The sequence below is a fragment of the Babylonia areolata genome, chromosome 23, assembly GCF_041734735.1.
Source record: "Babylonia areolata isolate BAREFJ2019XMU chromosome 23, ASM4173473v1, whole genome shotgun sequence".
Lineage (NCBI taxonomy): Eukaryota > Metazoa > Mollusca > Gastropoda > Neogastropoda > Buccinidae > Babylonia > Babylonia areolata.
Window position 1 is genome coordinate 51,448,672 of NC_134898.1, and position 13,670 is coordinate 51,462,341.

Genomic DNA, 13,670 nt, shown 5'->3' on the forward strand with positions numbered 1-13,670 from the left:
TCAAGCACACACTAAGTAACTACATAGACAGTACAAAAAAAAACCCGTTGTTCTATAAACATTCTCTATCCACTTTTTTTATTTTTTATTTACCCATTTATGCAAAGGATCTGACAGCGATCATAACTCAGCCGTGCTGCATCTGTGACAATGTATTTCACTCAATGTGGACAAATTCTGAGATAACTTCTAACTGCATGGCATCACTCACTGCCAACTTCAGAGTACACAGTCAACTCCAAAACTCATCTGTGTCCACAATTTCTCAATCCAATCCATGTTTCACAAGTTACTTCCCTTCACCAGTCTTCTGTCCTTCATTCGATCTGACAGTCTTAAATTGAATTGCGATGTTCAAAATGTTGCAAAAATCAGAGGCTTATGGCAGAGTAATTCATTATGACTGGACAGTGATAAGGAGCCAGATGATTCAGATTTCAGTCGAAGTGATGGTGACCCTGATGCAGAAAGTGAAGCTTACTCTATCTCCAAACATCAGGCACCATTAGGCCAATCACTGTACAATATAAAATCATAGTGGTGCTTTTTTATCACACAACCTGTTTTCTCACCAGTTTTTCCAGGTAGTCTCAAGCCATTAGTGCTACTAACCTCAGGTAGTATAGTGTCCTCAATGGGTGAAGCCAAAGTTCAAAACTGCATGATATCTAAATCTTGCACAATGGAGGGGATGGTGGCGGTGGGGGGGCAGGGAGGGGGGGGGGTTGTCAGGGTTTTACAGGTTATCCAGCTGAATATGCTTCTGAATCACTATCACCACCTGGAGCTGGTGATTTACATCCACTCTGATATCCTGACATGTGATCAACTTGCGCTTGACTGTATCAGAGTGTAACAGATTTCATTCTCATTCCATGTCGTATAAACCATGTCAAAGAGGCATCTCACAGAAATTCAAAATGAGTGTTAACCATCGGACAATAAGTTTAGTGAAGAGTGAGCTTTGCGAGTCTGGATCAAGGTCAACAAGAAGGAAAGGGGGTGATAAGGAGGGTCCTGACCTGCATGGTGAAAGGTGACAGTCTTCAATATCATGCAGTACAGTGCAACAGAGCACAGTACAATTAAATACTTCTCTTCTTCTATGCTTGTGGGCTGCAAATCCTGCATTCACTCAAATGCACCATAAGTACTGGTGGACTTTTATGTGCATGATCAGTTTTACTCCAACACACAGGCAGCTATGCTCTGTTCTTTGTTTGTTTGTTTATGGTTTTGTTGTTTGTTTGTTTTTTTTTTTTTGGGGGGGGGAACGTGTATGCTGGGTATGATCTTGTTTCCATAACCCACCTAACACCAACATAGATAACGAGGTCTTAAAGCATGCATTTTTGATCTACATGTGTATATACACAAAGGGGGCTTAGGCACTAGAAGGTCTGCACGTAAGTCGACCTAGAAGTTTGAACAATCTCTACCCTTAACCCATCAGGTGCACCGTATCTGTTTTGAATACAATATCATACAACACAATATAACTATATATTGATTCATATGGAAAGTAAAGGCTTGTGTTTTATATTCAACATCCTCACATGTAAAAAAAAAAACAACAAAAACAAAAAAACAAGAAAGGCAAGGCCTTCAAGACTCACTTGTGATACACTTTTTAAAAAATCCAAGTTTTTATGTATTGAGTATAATGCATTTAGTGTTATATTTATATTTTTTGTATTCTCTAAACTTGGCACTTTGATCTGCTATTCGACCCAACAAAGGATCTGTCATTATTATCATTTTTTGTTCAAACAGGAACTTCTTTTGCTAAGCATGGAAGTTTTATTTATTGCAAACGTTTTGGTGTAGATAGCAGAACAAGGGAAATTACTCTGCTGGGGAACTTAGTTTGCTTTAAACTGATCTTTCTCATCTTAAACATTACATTTTGAAATTATACTCAATACATAAAAAGCTTGGACCTTTTTTTAAAAAGTGCATCACAAGTGAGTCTTGAAGGCCTTGCCTCTCTTGTTTCAAAATGTAATGTTTAAGATGAGAAAGATCAGTTTAAAGCAAATTAACTCCACTAGCATTACAGAGTAATTTCCCCTTTTTACTATCTGCACCAAAACGTTTGCAAAATAAATAAAAATTCCATGCTTAGCAAAAGAAGTTCCTGTTTGAACAAAAAATGATAATAATGACTGCTCTAGCTGTTGGGTCAGAATATCAGATCAAAGTGCCATGTTTAGAGAATACAAAAAATATAAATATAACAGTAAATGCAGTTTGCATATAATTAGGCTTCATTCTTTATTTTTTTGTGCCAATCCCAGAAGCGCAATATTGTTTTAAACAAGATGACTGGAAAGAACTGGATTTTTCCTATTTTTATGCCAAATTTGGTGTCAACTGACAAAGTAGTTGCAGAGAAAATGTCAATGTTAAAGTTTACCATGGACACACAGACACACACACACACAGACAACCGAACACCGGGTTAAAACATAGACTCACTTTGTTTACACAAGTGAGTCAAAAACCACAAAGTCACACAGACGTACACACACACACACAAACAAATCTGACCTTTCCCAGTGAAGAGTTGTTTGCAATGATCTAACAAAGCATCCAGATGAACACTGGTAGAAGTATAGGTTTGAAGCTCATGGTCCCTGAGCTGAAGCACAGCAGCAGCTGATTCCCTGTCGTGATTAACTGCGGCCACAACGGCCAGAAACCGCTCACGGCTGGATGTGAGAAGCTTGAGGGTTTTCACCTGAATGCTTCCTTTCTCCAGGTCGTCCAGCAGACACACCACACACTCAAGTGCACGACGGATGTTTTCTGCAGTCTTGTCGGACAGGGTCTTGCAGTCTCTGTCTTCTCCTGTTTAGATTAAGAATAAAAATGATCCAAAATCATAAACAATTGTGAAGGATTGTAAAATTTAGGCTCACTAAGACTTTTGAAATATCAGATACATAGCTTTGTAAGTTTCAGCGCATTATCAATTTCTTGGATACATCTTTGTACAATACATAGCTTTGTAAGTTTCAGCACGTTATCAATTTCTTGGATACATCTTTGTACATAGCTTTGTAAGTTTCAGCGCATTATCAATTTCTTGGATACATCTTTGTACAATACATAGCTTTGTTAGTTTCAGCACGTTATCAATTTCTTGGATACATCTTTGTACAATACATAGCTTTGTAAGTTTCATCATAATATCAATTTCTTGTGTAGATGTTTGTACAAAGATACTGTCTCAGCAGCATCACTGGCAAGCCCCCCTCTGTTCCCTCTTACGCCCCATTCTCTACTGCACTGGAATCCCTGCACCAGTGGTACCTAACAAAGTGTCTAACAAGGCCCCTTTATTCTGAGCTGTTTCCACACACACACGCTCACACACACAGATAGACAAATGGACACAAAGACAAATAACAGATAATCAGCTTGCTGTTGTAGTCTAGTTTCAGATAAAGACAAACACCCAGTGAATCAGCATCTAAATCAAGTTCCACTATCCAAGGAAATAACGAGACATGGATATTCATGTGTTGCCATACTGACTGGCATGGAAATATCCTGTTGAACAACAAGCTTGTTCATTTCAAGTCATGTTGTCCACAGTCTGACCAACCACAAGGGTCATCTTAAGAGCTGATAATATGTCAGAAACAAAAAAACAAAACAAAAAAAAGCAAAAACAAAATATGTAACAACCATTGCATACTCAAAATGGCAGAACTATAAAGAACTGGGTGTACTTCAATCAACAATCAGATCATACAGAATGTTAAAAAGTTACATTCCTTTAAGAATTAAGATTTGTCTGAAGCAATGAAATGCAAATTTTACCCGAAGGATATGTGTGCCCAGTAAGAAGAATTCAATACACATATGACTCCAGTTACAACAAAACATTATACCCCAGTCCCCCACGTCTCAGAGATTATGACACTGCATAAAAAGCTCATCTTGTCACACTCTAAAATAACAAGGATTATGTGAGTAGATGCCATAGCCATCCACAAACTTTCAAAACTTGTTCCTCATGATGTCAAAAGCAGCTTCTTTTTTCATCACAGCATTTAAAGCACACAATTCATTTCTTTATTCTGTAGCCATGGTTCCAGCTTTTCACTGAAAGCACTGTAAGAACAAAACATCAGTATGGACATGAGTCACCAAATTCACCAAAAGAACAAAGTGAACACCCTCTCAGTATCAGGCATAAAGAGTCAAACAAAAAGTAGACATGCTGAGATCTTTCACTGGAAGGGTGATGAGTCAAACTGACAGAGGCTTGAGACCACAACCCAGCTGCTCCTCTGAAGCAAAGGCTGAAGTAAGAAATACTTCATGAACAGACCAACAATCTAGTCCTCGTAAGACAAAGACAGTAAAGGTATTCATCTCTCTCTCTCACTCTCTCTCTCTCTCTCTGCTCGTTATTTAGGGTATACATTCCCATCAAAGATAAGTCCCAAAAGGGGGACCAAACATCTTGTTGTGAAAGGCAAAAGGGCAACCACAAGCCTTGTGAAGGCTTTTCAAAAGTATAAAGAAATGTCATATGCAGTATTGTTCAAACTATTTGATGTAAAGGTACAGCCTGTTCTGTTGTGTGCATCTGAAATTTGGGGTATGAACAGACTAGAGAATGTAGAAAAAATTCATTTATTAGCATGTAAGCGATTCTTGGAAGTGCCAGTGAAAACGCCAAACAAAGTGGTTTATGGTGATCTTGGTAGATATCCGTTATTTGTAAACTTGTTCTTAAATGTTAGAAGGTACTGGTTGAGAATACTACAGATGGATCAAAATAGACTGCCATACATGGCTTATCAGATGTTGCTTGGATTAGATTTAAATGGAAAACAGTGCTGGGATTCTCAAGTTAGAGAAATATTATGTACAACAGGTTTTAATTTTGCATGGTTGCAACAAGGTGTTGGTGATGTGAAAGGATTTCTTATTACTTTCAAGCAAAGACTTATAGATATCTTCATCAAGAATGGTTGGGTACTATTTGTGATAGAGACAGATATTCATACTACAGTTCATTTAAAGTTATATTTGAAAAAGAAAAATACATAACAAATGCTGATGAATATTGTTTCAGAGTGGCGTTGTCTCAGGCCAGATTTAATGTGCTTCCTTTAAATAACAATGTTAATAGGTACACTGAAAATGATGTTTTAAAACATTGTCCTTCTTGCCAAGGTGAACTAGAAGATGAATACCATTTGTTGTTTGTTCGTTCTGTATATACTGATTTACGGAAAAAAAATCTTCAAAACTGTTTAAACATGTCTCTTAGTTCACTACTCCGATCAAACAACAAGCAGAGAAATTGCCATGTTTCAAAATTTATTTTCCATGCGATCAAAAGGAGAAATCATATACTCAGACCTAATTAAGTAGAATTCATGTCATTAAGATATTGTGTCATCTATTCAAGTGTTATAATCCCCCTTCCCATGCCCACCCCCAGTCCCCTGGTTTTGAATTGTGGTCCATGGCCAAAGTTCATTAAAACAATTTTGTTCGTTCGTTCATTCGTTCTCTCTCTCTCTCTCTCTCTCTCTCACACACACACACACACACACACACACACACACACACACCACACACATACACACATTACCGAATCTCTTGAAATAGTTGACCATAGGGATCCAGGTGATGACAAATACCAACACATCCTCACTCTGCTTCACCTGCTCTTGCCATCTTTCCTCAAAGAAACTGCACAAGAGGCTGACCAAGTGTACACTCTGCGTTTGATGTATAACATGTTTTGATTCCATCTGCAATAATAAAAAGAAAACTGCATTTAAAGCCTCCACTATATTCTCACATGCACACATGCTTACAACTGTGCAAACCTACATACTTGTTTTACTGAAAATTTCAAAAACTAAAACAGAATCAATAATATATATTGCAGACACCAGTACATCTATAGGCTATATGCTGCATGATTTCTTCTTTTTTTTTATTCTTTAATAATGATCTCTAAGCCAGCTCAACACACACACACCACACACACACACATACACACACACATGCATACACACACATGCACCCACATTCACACACACACACCCACACCCACACATACTAATCATCTTGACCTTCAGCAAATGTCACAGAAAATATCATTCTGATAAGCTAATTATGTCTTTAACAAATTTAAAAAATATCTTTTGATAAACAGGAATGACATATCAGTTTTAAACTTTACACCAATGATACTAACTGTTGCCTGTCTGTCTTAAAGATGTGGTAAGTGTTCCACCTGTATATTATTAGTCTCATCTTCTTCATTCGTTGGCTGCAACTCCCACGTTCACTCATATGTACACGAGTGGGCATTTATGTGCATGACCGTTTTTACCCTGCATGTACTTCATTTTCAGGGATGTGTGCATGCTGGGTATGTTCTTGGTTCCATAACCCAACGAACACTGACATGGATTACAGGATCTTTAACGTGCGTATTTGATTTTCTGCTAGTGTATACACTTGAGGGAGTTCAGGCACAAGCAGGTCTGTACATGTGTTGAGACTGGAAAAATCTCCATCCTATACCCACCAGGCATTGTTACTGAGATTCAAACCCGAGACCCTCAGATTGAAAGTCAAATGCTTTAACCACTCGGCTATTGTGCCCGTTGAGTCTCATCTAAATCAGCCAGTTTCTTATAAAAAAAAATAAAATAAAATAACCCTTTCCTTGATGGGAGAGGTGGGGGTGCTGCCCCAGCTTCAGTGCCATCTTGGTGGTATCACTCCCATGTGTATCATGCCAAACCCCTCATACACACCAGACCTGGACCTGTCCTGTCACAGTCCCCTGTGCCAGCAGTCCACAAGGATGTACTATTATCAGGTTACTGCAAGGTCACACAGCAGAGGAGACCCTGCACTGCTGTTGGTGATGTTAGGTGATGCCTGTTCTGATTCCACCATGCGCAATACCACATACCAGGCCCCGTACTTATGACCATTATGTCTTACTTGTGAAGCTCCTACTTATGATTGTAATGTTGTAATCACTTGTGGAACCAGAGAAAGACATTAAAAACTTTTTTTCTGATCCTAGCAACCTTCCACCACAACAATTCAATTATGTTTAAGAGATCTTTTTTTTTTTACCAGTTAACTAATGCAAGCCACACTGTTGCACTTTTCAACACTTTCAAGAATTTCCATCTGAGGGTGTTGAGAAACGTTCAGTAATACAAATGTGACGGGGTGGTAAGGTGGAGTTAGAGAACGTGAAGACAGGTAGAAGGTGTTTGCAGAAGAGAGCTGCAGCCAGGCAAGGTAGACTCGGGAAGGCAGTGCGCTGGTTTTCTTCTTTTATTCTCTCATTCTTCCAGACCAGGAGAGTTCTCTATTTGTCTGGCACTCGCTCACTCCTTATATTCTGTTCCGCCGAACCGCAAAGCCAGCGCTGCGAAGCGACTCACGAAACCGGCCCTCCGCGAGCCTTGAGGGGCCAAGCTTGTGTTCGTTTGACCAAATTTAGCGGCTTCTGACCTTCGGCTCGGGGAACTAACATAGACATATTATATATCACACAAAACTACAAGAGACGAGCATTTTCTTAAGCTAAACCATTTTCTACAAAAATAATGTAGTTAAAAACTGTAAACAAAAAGAGTCACTGAATGAACGAGATTTTAACGAGTTCATGTATCATTTTTGTACATTACAACAATTAATACGTCGCGATATATAATATAATTGCAACAATTAAGTAACTGAACATCCTGAATTTCCAACTATATAAAAATCATCTGTAGAATCTGCTTCTAGAGTAAAGATTTTTTATGTAAAAATTCAAGAGAAAACTCAGCGGACAGCTCCCGTGTCGGCACCGCTTGGCGGTGCTTTTGGCACTTCAGTTGTGATCGACAATGAAATTCTTCGTTTAAACCAACTACAACACAATTATACATGCACGATACTAATCAGATTGATAACAGAAATGCAAACATCTGCAAGACACGCTTTAAAAATGTCTAGGTATTGTAAAAACATATTTTGCTCAAATTGGCACTGACGAATTCCAATGGCTTGAAGAAGAGATAGTTTTGTGGCGCCGAAATGCCGTCGAAGATCGCGCCAAAACTCATTCACATAAATATTAGTTTTAAAAAGTTATAGGCTTTCTGGTCAAATGATATCATTATATTTGAGAAGTATGATTGTTCTGACGTCCCATAACATAAAACTATAATCTCATCTATAAGGAAGTGTTTATAATTTAACAAATTGATGAAAATCATCATACGGTTCCCATGTAAAGGGAGATAACTTGTGACCGATTTACAACTTCCTCAGTAACCTTCGGCGAGTCACAAACGTCGTCTGCTAAGCTGGCCCAACGAAGATCGTAGCCAACCCGGCTACACAAACACAATGCCTCTTAATGTATTTGGTCAATGACTTCTATTTATCAAGGTAAAACTTAACAGTAATTTTCACTACATTTTTTCCTGCATGATTTCATGTGCTTTCTTATCACAATGAGTTCTGTGTACAGTTTCTCTCAAACTATTTATCCCAGCCTCTGAAAAATAGCTGTATCAGACCCTTTTTGTCACAGTCCAGGTACCAGCACATCACAATGAGCAATATGTCAACCCATAAAAGACTCAGCTCTGTTTTTTCAGTGCACCAAGTGTGTGTTGCACACAGCACCCCAGTTTATCGTCTCATCCAAATGAGTAGACGCTCAGTTCAATTTTCCTGTCAAACTTGGGAGAAAGGGCAAGAGCGGGATTTGATCCCAAACCCTAATGGACACTGCATTTGCAGACAAGCATCTTAGTCATTCTGCCACCTTCCTCGTTATCCACTGGTCCAGACTACATCAACAAGCATCTTAGTCATTCTGCCACCTTCCTCGTCATCCATTGGTCCAGACTACATCAACAAGCATCTTAGTCATTCTGCCACCTTCCTCGTTATCCACTGGTCCAGACTACATCAACAAGCATCTTAGTCATTCTGCCACCTTCCTCGTTATCCACTGGTCCAGACTACATCAACAAGCATCTTAGTCATTCTGCCACCTTCCTCGTTATCCACTGGTCCAGACTACATCAACAAGCATCTTAGTCATTCTGCCACCTTCCTCGTCATCCATTGGTCCAGACTACATCAACAAGCATCTTAATCATTCTGCCACCTTCCTCGTTATCCACTGGTCCAGACTACATCAACAAGCATCTTAGTCATTCTGCCACCTTCCTCGTCATCCATTGGTCCAGACTACATCAACAAGCATCTTAGTCATTCTGCCACCTTCCTCGTCATCCACTGGTCCAGACTACATCAACAAGCATCTTAATCATTCTGCCACCTTCCTCGTCATCCACTGGTCCAGACTACATCAACAAGCATCTTAATCATTCTGCCACCTTCCTCGTCATCCACTGGTCCAGACTACATCAACAAGCATCTTAATCATTCTGCCACCTTTCTAGTCATCCACTGGTCCAGACTACATCAACAAGCATCTTAATCATTCTGCCACCTTCCTCGTTGTCCATTGGTCCAGACTACATCAACAAGCATCTTAATCATTCTGCCACCTTCCTCGTTGTCCATTGGTCCAGACTACATCAACAAGCATCTTAATCATTCTGCCACCTTCCTCGTTATCCACTGGTCCAGACTACATCAACAAGCATCTTAGTCATTCTGCCACCTTCCTCGTTATCCATTGGTCCAGACTACATCAACACTGGTCAAGCAGTTTGAGACAAGTCACTATTAATCCCTTCCACCTTCTTTCCCCCCAGCCCCCATCTCAAACATATTCTGAGCTCTTTAATCATATCAGTATATTTTTTTTTAGATTGGGAAGAAATAGAGAAACAAAACAAATTGTTGCAATAAAACAAAGCTGCCAAAAATACTGGATTAAATACTATGTTCAGTTCAAAGAATTTATCTTTTCACCCACATTTACATGCTTGATGCTAATACACCCAGTGTTAAAAGTCCAAAACCAATCACCTCAAAAGCAGCATCCAGAGACTCAAATGCCAGCCTGTTAAGGATGTTTGCAAAAGCTGGCGCCATTTCATACTGTTGAAGATATATCTCCAGCTTCTGGTCTGGTGACATCTGCTCAGACAGACCAGAAAACAACACTGTGCTCCTGGGAAAGAAAATTGGATTCTACCATCTATATACATGAGAGGTGAAAATGGATGTGAAATACACCTATTTAGTACGTCCAGGTCTCAAGCTTTATTTCCAAATCAAGTGTAAAGAAAAATGCGCCATGGGACTTTGAGGTCTGGCATAAACCTCCCATCTTTTGTGAGGCAAAGAAGTAAACCGCCCAGAAGCCTGATACTTTAGTTTTCACCTAAGAACACAATAGAAAGTGTAAAGTATCAAGTGAAAAAGAACAACAGATCAATAAACAAATCAATGATGGCGAGAGAGAACTAAGGAATGTTACTGTAAGGTCACCAATCTATATGCATGCGTATGGGATACACCAGCTGATGAAGGATACACCAGCTGATGAAGGATACACCACCTGATGAAGGACCTTCATCACCTGATGAAGGATACACCACCTGATGAAGGATACACCACCTGATGAAGGATACACCACCTGATGAAGTGTGCCAGAACATCAAGCAGTACGCTGGACCTTATAAACATCTGCTGACATCAGTTAAGAAAAGAAACCTATGCTGGTATGGCCACATTACAAGGTCCAATGGCCTTGCCAAAACAATCCTCCAAGGAACAGCTGAGGGAGGGAGATGGAGGGGAAGACAGAAAAAACCAATACACTGACAACATTACAGAATGGGTGAGGACACTATCTGCAGAGACCCAGGCTCTGACACACAACTGATAGACCTGGAGGAATCTGGTGAACACTTCTGTGCACTGGCCCTGTGACTCTTCACACAGGTGAGGGAAAGGTAGAAGGGCTACAAAGATGATCAAGACAAGTGATGGAATATAAACAATTAAAAAACATTAAAGGAAACATTTTCATACTGCTGACATCTCTTACAGTGCAAGGATAGTTGATCAAAGTATCTCATATATAAAAAAAATCAAAAAAAAAATCCTGCTTCTCTTATTTTCAGGGATTGATACATGAACATGGCCTGACTTCTCAATTGTGAAACATTTTCAGTTTTCAACTTTTTTTTTCTTCTTTTTTTTGTGGCCTCAGTTGCATGCAAGTCACAGAGCACACTGCATTTTTTTTCTGCAACATATGTACCATATATTGATCACTATAGATTTGACATATATTTTCTTCAGACACGAATGTTTGATACAGTCAAATACATAACTGGTTTCACTTTCTATTGCATCATAACTTGGAACATTTCCTTGACACTTCTTAATCTCATATTTGCAATCAAAATATGTACACGGTAACACCCAATCTAAATCTGAGCAAAACATCATGACATTTAGCTACTGTGATTGTAGTGAGATACTTTTCAAGTAAAAAGCAACCTATGTGTAGCAAACCAATCATTATCAGTAAATTTTGCTCCTCAGTCTTGCCAAAAACAATCTGTCATTGGCTGTTTCAGTTCTGTAAGAAAAAAGATTCAATTTCCATCTCAGCCATTTACTCATACGTCTGAAAATCTGAAGTATTTAAAACATCTTTTTGCATAGTATGACTAATTACAAAAATCAGAATGCCCCATGGTGCTGGTATTTTGTTAGTCTGTTTCTATAATCTACACAAATACATGTTTTGGAGATGTCTGTATGAATGATAGCAAGTTTTGTCTGAGGAAGACCAGAGGAGGCAACTGGTGTCCTGACTATGTGGGCTAGAATTTGATTATAGTGGAGAGTGTCTTGCCCAAGTTACACGCCCATTTTCTTGGCCAAGAGGGTTTTAGGACACTTGGCACTGGGATGGTTCCCAACAGTTAACAAGCTCCCAAGGATGCTTTTGAGTAAATACCAGTACTTCGCAGATCTGAGAGTGCTGTCAATATAAATGCGATAGTGAACAGTTTCTCCCTGAATCACAGATTTTGGGGTTCTAAAACTTAATATTTAATAAATACATGCATGCAAACAACAAAAAGATTTAATGAATTGAATTTTGTCATATCTCACAGCTCAGAAGCATCATAATGACATCAGTTTAGCTCAGAAGCATCATAATGACATCAGTTTAACTTGAGCATCAAATAATTTGTAAAACACAAGCATAGGCATCATACCTAAACCCAGCATCATTTCTACAGATTGAAGCAACTTAGCTTTCTGCTAGCATGGCAAACTCATTTAATGCCACATCAAAAGACGTAAGTGTAAGACCAATATATTTCTAATAATTCATATCAGTTTCCTAACCCTTAAAAAAACAAACACTTAACACGTGTCACTCCCTCCCTAACCCCCATACCCCCTCCACCCACCCCACCCCCTCTCTTTCTGAAAACCCTGATTACATGGGCAGGGATGGGGTTGTTGTTTTGGTTAAAAAAAAGATTTCATGGACTTCGTGAGCATTTAATGGACCTCCACAGTAGTTTGTCATCTTCATCTTCATTCATCATCAACACACACACACACACACACACACACACACACATCTTGACATATATATAACATACTAAATCTATGTACAATATTATTGTTGCATTGAATAACATTACATGCATGAAAAAGTGTCCACAGCAAAATATTGCTTATGGTTAACAACAGACATCCACATGATTTGAAACAAACCCAATATTTCTCCCAATTCTCCATCTTGACTTACCAAACTCAGCCCTCTTTCAAATCCTGTTGCCAGAAGCTCTTTCACAGTCTCCTTCAGGTCTGAATGGGTCAGCTTTTCTACATTTGTCAGCAGCATGTCCCACATCTGAAAACAAATACACATAAAAAAAATAAATGTAAAAAAAACAAACCAACAACAACAGGGCAGTGTCCTCAAAAGTTATCATTCTGTCTTATGAATGCATTGACAGGCACAAAAGCCGAGTGGTTAAAGCATTGGACTTTCAATCTGAGGGTCCCAGGTTTGAATCTCGGTGACGGCGCCTGCTGGGTAATGGGTGGAGATTTTTCCAATCTCCCAGGTCAACATATGTGCGGACCTGTTTGTGCCTGAACCCCCTTCATGTGTAAAAGCAAGCAAAAGATCAAGTATGCACATGAATGCACAAACACAGTCAGCCATTTGTGTCCCTAAACCAGTAAACTGTTCCTCAGGCATACTATCAGATTAAGTATTCTGCTGAGTGCTTTTTACACAAATATCTGACATGAATGGAAAACTATTCCCAATGTATCTATTCATAATAAAAACTGTGCAAAAGCCTTTTCTATTTTTTCAAGAAACTTGCACACACATTTACACATTATCCATATCTCTTACCTATATCAGTTGCATGTGTGGTGTAAAACAGGGCGATGTGTGCAGCCCTAGTCTGTTTTCATTTTTCATAAATGAACTTGCAAGAAAAGTTATACAAAATAGTAAGCATGGGACACGATTCACTTTTGATTATTTTGACTTTTTCATTTTACCTTTGGCAGATGATGCTTTGCTTTCAGAAACAGTCGTAGGTCAGCAAACTCAGTTAACAACTTACACAGAGCAGTTTATTCTCTTGAACTGAATGTAATCTTGAATAAAAGCAATATTATTGTTT

At 38.9% G+C, this 13,670-nt stretch overlaps 1 pseudogene across 1 annotated transcript in view; it reads right to left on the minus strand.

Annotated features, from left to right (window-relative positions):
* LOC143297712 (E3 ubiquitin-protein ligase rnf213-alpha-like) overlaps window positions 1–13,670 on the minus strand; it is a 222,519-nt pseudogene that overhangs the window by 170,368 nt on the left and 38,481 nt on the right. Inside the window, exons 14-17 of the transcript XR_013057300.1 lie at window positions 12,773–12,877; window positions 10,012–10,122; window positions 5,621–5,783; window positions 2,551–2,850 (exon numbers count right to left, since the gene is read on the minus strand). The product of XR_013057300.1 is annotated as an E3 ubiquitin-protein ligase rnf213-alpha-like (transcript). The remainder of the gene's footprint in view (window positions 1–2,550; window positions 2,851–5,620; window positions 5,784–10,011; window positions 10,123–12,772; window positions 12,878–13,670) is intronic.